Here is a 9,602-nt window from a genome sequence, read left to right on the forward strand (position 1 = left end):
CCACCCTAGTCTCCAACTATTTTCAAGTTGGGGGATTTCCTGAACTTGATGCAAGTCATGCATTTTGTAATCCCCAAGGGATCTCTTGTTCAAGTGCTTGGCCACTCTCCCTTTGAATGTATGTAAACTCCTTCACTTGTATCTAAATGTTAACTTGGATATTCCAGAAAGATGAAATTTTAACCCCAGCACAGAAGTAGGAAGAACTTAGCAATACTAATAGAAGCCTGATACATGTCTTTAACCTATTTTCACACAGTAATTTGCTACAGTTAAACAAACCAACAAAACTCTCAGTGAAATAAATTATCTTATTTCAAGACCAAGAACTTAGCCAGTACTGGCCAGATTTTTTTCAAAACATCCCATCTCTCCCATCTCCTGCCACTTCTGGCCATCTTGCCCAAGGTCAGCAGTCCAACTTTCATTTACTTGCAAAGACCTGATGAAGAAGTGAAATCATGCCTTGATTTTTGTTAAAGTATCCAACATACTAAAACATCCAGCATTTTCTAAACTCCTTGATGGATTGTGTCCTCAATTTTTTTTGATGTAGTGCTGTTTTAGCAATAGTCCTTCTACATCACTACTGCACAATGCTGACTCCAGCAAAGAATTCTGAAGATGAATCTCAACTCAGATTACAGTTACATTACCTTTGGGGTGATGTAACTGCTAAACAAAATACTCTGTAAGCCAGTCATTTGGAAAAAGACATACTTCAATTAAAAAACAAATATTGCATGCTGACGATTCTGCTGTTGTACAAAAGAAGCAAAAAAATGGGGAAAAAAACCAACAGCAAAAGCTCAGAAACTTTAGGAGGCTTTTCAGTATTTGCTTTGTTTCTCTCCCTCAGAGAAATGAATAAACCAGACATTCAGAAAAGCCATTACTTCTGACCCCCTATTTAATTTTCTTCCATAGCTCAGGATTGTTTAGATTTGTGCTGAATGGTACTATCAGATACAGCTCCAACTGAATACAGAACTCTCCATTACACCTCACCCCATTATACATTCCATTCTTCACAGGATTTTATTTCTAGAATGTACATTACGGAGGAGAGAGCGCCTTTAGGGTACAGTACATTTCAAAACACAATTAAAATAAACTCTTCAAGTGGAAATGTGAAATGTATTTGTATTCTCTTAAAGCCTTTGGCCTTATCAGCCACAGTGCACTATATAACAAGGTCATTAGTAACAAGCCACATACAAAGGAGAACATACATCAGCAGTAGAAAAACAAACATGAGTCCAAAACATCACAATAACTTCCTGTACCTGTTCTTGTTTGCTTGCTGAGCTCTCAAACATTGTGAGTCTCTGAAATACATAAAAGCGTAACAGCTTGAGTCAATATTTGCCAACCAAAGTGAACGATTTTATTTAGCGTGATGACTGGACCCCTTGAGCAAACACATCTTGTAGGCAGCATAACAACTGCAGGCCAGCCTGCAAAACGACCCGAAGTGTACAACCATTCAAAACATACATTGCGTCTGGGGAAAGCTCAGCGGCTGATCCAAGCTTTTCCTCACAAATAAAAGATAAGATGATTCATTTAGTTTTCCATCGAAATACATTATGGAATACAAACCAGAATGATTTTATAATAAATTTGTGGTTTCTTCACTCTTGCTTTGAAATGGTTTATTCTAGTTTGAATTTCAGAGAATGAAACATTTCTGATTCCTCTTCATGTAAAACCCTTCCAAGAGTTTCAGTATCCTTTGGACTACAGGGTCTGTCTATTTAAACAAGTTCATTTGGGATGTGGGCTGAGAGGTACATAAAAAAATATTGATTTCATACCAATTACTACAGGAACCAAATTGTGGTGAATGGGGAACTGCATCTGAAAATCAATACAAGGAAATGTCCCTTTTGCTCATGGAAGTGCTGCCAAATGAAGTAATGTCTTAATTCAGTCTTTCATTTCAATAAATACATTCCGTAATTATGATATGGACCAGGTGATGATTAGTCCTTTTTTTTTTTTTTTTTTTTGTTCTGTGCTGCCATTATGTAGGATTATAAAAAACATTTTTTTTTCCTGTATCAAGAAAATTCTACTTCCTTTCCGTTTTTTCCGTTTTTTAAGATAAATATTTGGGTCAAAAAACCTCACACCATATAAAATAGTGATACACAAAAATGCCTCTCAGTCTGGACAAAGATATTTTCCTCCTTCATCAACATACGTCACAGATGTGCAGCTTCCCAAATGCAGAAGAATCGATGAAGATAACCTGGGGAGGGTCATGGGGTGGGTGAGCAAGGTTTGAGGACCAAGCTTTTGTCTGGCTGTCATACAAAGAGCTGCGTGCTGGGACTACTAAGTTAACGGTTCTTCTTGCTTCTCTGCAGGAGGACAAGGTTTCCACTTCATCCATTAACCTGTGTCAGAGGCCACTCTTCATCCATGCAGACCAAAGGCCAGAACAGGAACATTCCCCTCAGCCTCCTTGAAAATCCAAATGTTCTTGTTCAGGATCAAGCATGGACAAGCAGTATGAGGTCATATTTACTACAGAGCTGGATTTTAAAAAAGGGGAAATTTCCCGTATTATGTACCCATTATACATGGTATAAGGAATCTCTAAAACTGAGCAAGAACAAAGCCAAGAACAATCTAAGGGTACAGGTGGTTATCTTAAGGATAATGTGGTATGAGGAGACTTCTAACAAAAATCGTAAGTCAGAACTGATGCTTTTTATGGTGCCTAACGTGTAACACAGGACAGAAAGGGTTTTAAAAACTGTATGATATTATCAATATATTTCATACATTAGCTCGATGAAAACCTCCAGGGTTTTAACACTTAGTACAGAACTACTGCCTCAAAGTATTATGTAAAAAAATCCAGCTTTCAGGCCGAATGTATGGGTTCATGCCTCTGAAAGGAAGGCTGGCCCTGCATTGCCATCAACAGTCATTCTCTCCATTTTCACTGAGGCTAGAAAATGTGAATACTGTTTTTCATCTGATAAATAGTGAGTTGGTTCACTTGAATGTTCCAGTGGCAAGTTAAATAGAAAGACAGACTATTCTTGTTTCAGAGACAGAAAACACAGCTTCGTGCATTATACAAAATATGAGGAGGCTTTTGGTGTTTGGTGACAGAAGCACATTCCTGTGAAAAGAGAGAGGCCCACACACTTTGTCAACTCAGGCATGCTATCCAGGCTGCAGCTTGCCACAGCTAAACAGTCAACTTCAATTTCTTCATCTATACAGGTGTATTTGCACTGGGCTTTTTACTGCTTTTGCAGTTGTTTTATCCAATTAATATTTCTGTAGTGAAAGAAATTAGGAGTGGAGAACTATTATTTCATGATTACTGGTCTGCATACAATCAGTTAAATATGAGAAACCAATGGAAAGGGCTAAATAAAGATGCCTAAGCTATTTCTACAAGTTCATGCAGTCAAATGAGATAAAAACACAGACCAAGAGTGCTCATTACTTAATTCCTAGATAGTAGAGGCAATATGGGCATTTCTATGAGAGTAGTTGAAAGGTCCTCATGACATTCAGTATAACATCCTTTAGTGCTTGTTAACTTATATACAGCAAAGAGGCTAGGATTAAACAAAAGTGATCACAAATTTGCAAAAGTATCCTAACCCCATACAGTAGGGGAAGGGAGAGGACTTATACGAAAAGCACGGCATAAGCCCTAAGAAAAGGCTGTATTGTTTATTTACACATAGCTCCATTTCCTCAAACAGCAACAGCCAAATCCTTCTGTTTAGCAGTTGACCACTGATTTGTCAATAGACAGACCAACACAGACAGCAATTAAAACACAAATAATTCATAAGATCTGTTTATGCTTCTGTGTAAAGATACACTAAACTTTCAATCTCGTAGAGCCTTTAATTTTTAAAATTTTCCAAAGCAACACTTAAATATAGATTACGTGGTTAAAAAAAAAAAAGTTTCCTTAGGCACAAGTATTTAAAACACAAAAGTAGAATTATTCTCCTTAAAAATTGCAACATGACTACGTGTTCATAGGACTACTTCAATCTGAGAAGCTGATGGTATTTTAAAAGTGCTATACATGTTGCAATAATAAACTTGAAAATCGTAGTCTTGAAGCCTCCTTGTTTGGTGGGAATGAGCTATTTATTATTCTTTGAAAACTTCTGATTACAGTAAAATTTTTATTTTACAGTTATCTTTTACATTTTAAAATTATGAGCGTGTATCCATTATCAGGACAGACACTGAGAAAAGGCCTCAGCCCAGCAAAGTATTTATGGGCACTTTTTAAAGCAGCATTTGACACATTTAAGATAAACTTAAGCACGATACTTCAAAGTACTGAGGTTTCAGTTAGGAAATATCACCGTCACGCTGAGAACACAAGTCATTATCACGCTATGTAATGGATAAGCATTGTTCTTCTCCTAACTATGTCTATCTCCAAAGCCATCTGCCTAGGTCAAATAATTTCACACAAACACTTATATATAGAAGTTGTGCATATTTATGTCATAGGAGTCATAAATATTCCTCCTTTTACTATGTTAAAGTAAAATTACATTTTTTTCTCTGTTGCAATAACGTCAACTCATCAAAAGTTTTACTCTCTTCAAAACTCATTACTCCCCTACTTCCCAAGAGTTCTTAATTTTCCGTTACTGTCATCTCAAGCCATTCTAGTCCTGAAGAGTGGCATGCAGAAGAGAATACATACATTATATATTACCTCTGATGAGTGAGCTCTGTTACAACATTTATCTTCATATGTGAAGAGAAATGGAGTAGCTCAGGAGTGGTATAGCAGCCACTGCTGTTCATGAGTTATCCACTCTTGTCCCAGTATGTGAAGACAAAGGGCACAACAGAGATAAGACATCACACAATATATTGTTTATATACAATATTAAGGTTGTGGCTTTGGAAATGTGCAGGATCTGATTAGGGTAGTCTGTATAATACAGTAAAATCCTGATTTGGCAAATAAACTCTTTGTAGAAAAGACAAAGTAGGTTCCTACATAAAACAAGAATGTGAAATGATCAAAATTTGAATCATGTCCAAATATATGGAAAAAAAAGTGATCTTTTTGCAGGTAACACTATGTTGTTTCTAGGTTTGAAAAAATTATTTATTCTTTTGTCTGTTAAAAAATTTTGGAAAAATGTGCAATAAGAAGAAAAGGTATCTCATACAATAGAACTATAGATACCTTCATTGACTAAGCCGTAAAGTGAATGGAGGCAGGAGTGAATAAATAATGAAGTAACCATCACGCACATTTAAGGATCCCAAAGTCAATTCCCTATTTTCTGTAATTTTAGTATTAGTTGCCTAAGAAGATTCTGACACTTGCAAGTATTTACATCTGCTGTGTGACAGATTACGAAACCCTCAGCATTTTTAATATGAAGATGTATTAGTTAAAAATTCATCCACAGTAGATTTAGACATGAACGCATGCAGTTAATCAATAAGAAAAACATTTTGTAATTGTTAATTTCATTCCAATAGATCAACTGTGTTTATTATTATCGCTTTTGACCTCCTGTATATCTTCATAGGGACGTCCCTATGCAAAATGTCCCCTTGGCTGAAATACAACTGCGTATCGATGAGGCCCTCGCTATCTGGTGAAAGGAAAGATAAGCACCTGAACTTCCTCGCGCTCTGCTGCACCTGTAAACGTCTCCGGTACTCTTTGCAGTGTGTCTGCCTACCGCACCTCAAGCACCAAGCTCCGGCACTCGGAAGGCACCCCTATGGGGAGGGCACTCCCCACAAAAGGAGGCAGCTGCCTGCAACAGCCCCAGCGGCAAGAGGAGGCAGAAGGGCAGGAGAAGCCCAAGCGCCAGCTCCCCCAGCATGGCGCAGCTGGCAGCTCTGCCAGGTGGCATCAGCTGGAGGAAGAACAGGAGGAGGAGGAGGAGGAGGAGGCATGCCAGCTGGCGGGGCGGCACAGTGGGCAGGAGGGGAGGCAGGCAGAGGAGGAGCAGCAGAGTCAGACAAGGAGAGCCATTTCAAGCATGCCACTCCAGCGCACATCAGGCTGAAAGACAGAAGAATAATGGGAGGGAGGCAGGCTGAATTTTTGGGCCTGCTGGGGTGATTCAGCCGGGCTTGTTTGGCAGCATTGTCTAAAGAGACAGCTTTATCTATTTGCTTCACACATACCATTATCACAAGTGTAAGCACATCAATTCCCTATTCTTAGAGCTCACGCACGTCATTCTGTCTATCTTTGGCCTCTCTCTACCTCCCACCTTCTTTTCTTTATCTCTTCTTGATTTGCACTGCAGGAAAATACTCAGCAATTGAAGCTCAACATTTTGATTGCCTCTAACCGAAGGTTCAATTCCCCACAGGACAGTACTGTATTTTGTCCTCCCAGTGCAGATTTAGCTCTCTGCCATTTAGCGAACAAGAGCTTCTTACAAAAGACCTCAAGAAAAATATTCAAAAATCGTATTTGTTATGCATAAATCCTAAAGATCTGGGGGAGTGGGGCTGGGAAGAGGGGGAGTTAAGACTAGACTTGCTTCAGTCTCCATATTCTGTATAACAGTCCAAGCTAGTACATATGTGGCCTTCATGGTGCAGCTCAGGCAATACTTTGACTGAAATGAAGTGCCTCAAAACTGCGCATCTCCACACATTCCCAGTCTGGGAATCAAAACCATGGAAGCTTAATACCACAACTTCTTTGCATCACACTAAAATTAATCAAAACAATTCTAAAATATGTCAAGTATTTATATTTTACTGAGTAGTGAAGTTTGTGAACAATATTCAATTCTGTGTGCCTTTCAACATCACTTGGGTTCCCAAGTTTTCCATAAGGTAGTAGCACCGCTGCTGCCACGCGAAGTCACAAGGCCTCTCCTTTTGGCAGGTCATTAGCTCTTGTCCTGTTCTTGCCAGAGACAGACTCAAGCAAAGACTGCCTGTATGCCCACGCACATATTCTGCCTCCCACCCAGGACCTGCAGAAATGCTTCTCCTTCCCAATATCCCTCCATCGGGAATGAGTTCATGACACTAATGGGCAACTCACTTGAAGCATCACTAATATTTGTGGTCAGTCATTTCCACCACCATTTTCTCTGTATGTATGAATTTCTGTTTTAGAACTCCCTTCTAATACCTATCTGTCGGTGTACAGAACTAATTTTATTTAGTTAGCTTTAACCTAGAGGTTTATGTGCTAGGCTATGCTTATGTTGTCAGTCTTGATGTATACATGCACATCAAGCGTGGAGGATTTTTAGCTATAGGCTAGCAAGTCTTTCTACCCAGATCCTCTCCACCATTTTTCCCCAAATAAAAGCATCTACATAAATGATGCTCCAAAACTAACATCAGTTATTCCAATACTAGAAAAATTACTACTCGTAAGACTTGAAAAAACCCAAATAAAAAAACAAGCCCCACAGTGCCCTCCCAATGAGATGGTAAAAGTGGTCACTCATTTACTTCACTTTGTTAATGGACCCTCTGCAATCACAGCAATGTAGTCGGCATAGAAAAATCTTTGGCACTAACAACAGCTTCCAAAATAAGAGCACCTTCCTGAGGGGGAACAATTCTGCCATTTTACATATTCAGTTATCTTTGGTCCAAACACAAACAAAAGTGTTGTTTAACCAATGATAAACTGTTTTTCAAAAAATGACCTGGTCTATATCGCTGTTTTTTCTGACCACTAAGAGTGACAATAACCATGCTGGCATTCTGTGGCTCAGTCTGGTTCTCATCTCTATCGAGTACAGCAGTGCTGAAATCTCTATATCCCCTACAAGTATGATGCCACTTGCATTATCGCCCTGTGACACCAATGCTTACATCTTTCTAACGCAGCAAAAGGTACTATTTTCCCCAGTCATATTACATCTTTCCCATACGCTCTTCAACTTTTAATTTTTCCTTTTCGTTAACATAATCTCACTATAGTAAGCCATATATTTCTTCCCTTTTACTTATCCATCCTTTACTTTTAAAAGTAGCATTTTATTCTGGCAAAATTAGATTGTTCTAGTTAAGTTTCACCATCATTTTCTTCTTCAAAGAAGCCCATTGCTAGAAAGAAAAATTAATCTGAGCACTGTCATTCTCTTTCTATAGTGAGACTGACTTCCTTAGCGTTGAAGGATGTTAGTAGTAATATAACTATTCCACAATCTTCCTCCATATTCCCAGGGCAGTTTTGACTTTCAGTGATTATCATAGAGCACTCCAAGTGCAGATTTAGCTTGACTTTGAGATCTACATGCTTTATTGCCTTGGATCTCCTGGATCTGCAGGCTTCCATCAATACACATCCCACACAAAGTTAATCTGGCTGGGCTGACTCATGGGATGACTGGAAAATTCAAAGGCTTGGCTCTGACTCTTCCAGCAGTCTCTCCTTGAGTTTTTTGTGCCTGATCAGAGAGCAAATCATTAGAGGGATGTGAACTCAGTTAGCTTCTCCCAAACTGGGGTTAGGTTGCTTAAGCCAATCAAAACCCCTTCTCTAATTTCTAAATTCAAGTACAAACCACCTTCTAATAAATTTGTTACAGGAGGTGCTGCATACTCAGATTCTGCTAACCATCTCATAGTTCTGGAGGGTTTTGTTTGGGTTTTTTTGGTTTGGTTTGGGGTTTTGTTGTGGATTTTTTTTTTTTTACTAGTCAAGTTTTAGTTCATTGAGCATGTCAGGACATAAGATTGTGAGAAAAAGCAACTTTCAGTTCACCTTTCTTTTCTATGGTATCTCTTTCTTACAGATGCAAAAAGAAATGCTGTGTGTATCTCTTTCAAGATATCTCAAGAGAATGTTAGCTTTGATGAAGGTTTTAGTTATTTTATCCTTCTGTTTGTTCGGTGGTTTTTTTGCAATCTGCTGACTTCCACTTCTGTCAGGGATTGCTCTCAAGAAAGGTTAGTGGAGAAGAGCCTCTTTACTCATTTCCCAGCCTTTTATATGTAATATTGCATGTGCTGCTGTGGTAGCCTGGCTTCCAAAGGCCTGGTATCTACCAAACCAAAACACTCAGGAATGCAAATCCCACTACCACACTTTGCAGCACAGAATCCAGGACTCTGGCACATATACATAACTTCAGTCTGAGAATCAAAGTAGATACAAGGCCGCAACAAAGCTCCCTATATCCATAAAATCCTCACTAAAAAGGTAATATTGTCACACCTAAATACAAATTGTTTAAGCTGGCTCTCAAAGCAACTAAGATTTTCTTAGTTTGTTGTGACTGCAGTGTATAGGATTTATAAAAAATTTAAAAGTGAGCTACTTCACCTGAGTGACCTTTGAGCTTTAGTTCAGTGAACTAAAAAGGTTCAGTTTGGTGGTTTAGTACTGCACTGCTGGTTTGATCAGTTGAACTGGATTTTTTTTGAGACTGTGCTTTGGTTAGAATATAAGAAACAAACCAGTTCAAAAACAATTATTTAAGACTGAATTCAAACCATTATGTTTGAGCCAATAAGGACCCTAACATACTGACAGTTGTCCAAGTGGATTCTGCATCTGAGAGAAAAAAGAGATCTGCCTACAAGTCATCCTCCACAAGCAAGTCTAAAGTAAAAGTAAGGGTCAGTAAATATTC

The sequence above is a fragment of the Grus americana genome, chromosome Z (genome assembly GCF_028858705.1).
Source record: "Grus americana isolate bGruAme1 chromosome Z, bGruAme1.mat, whole genome shotgun sequence".
Classification (NCBI taxonomy): domain Eukaryota; kingdom Metazoa; phylum Chordata; class Aves; order Gruiformes; family Gruidae; genus Grus; species Grus americana.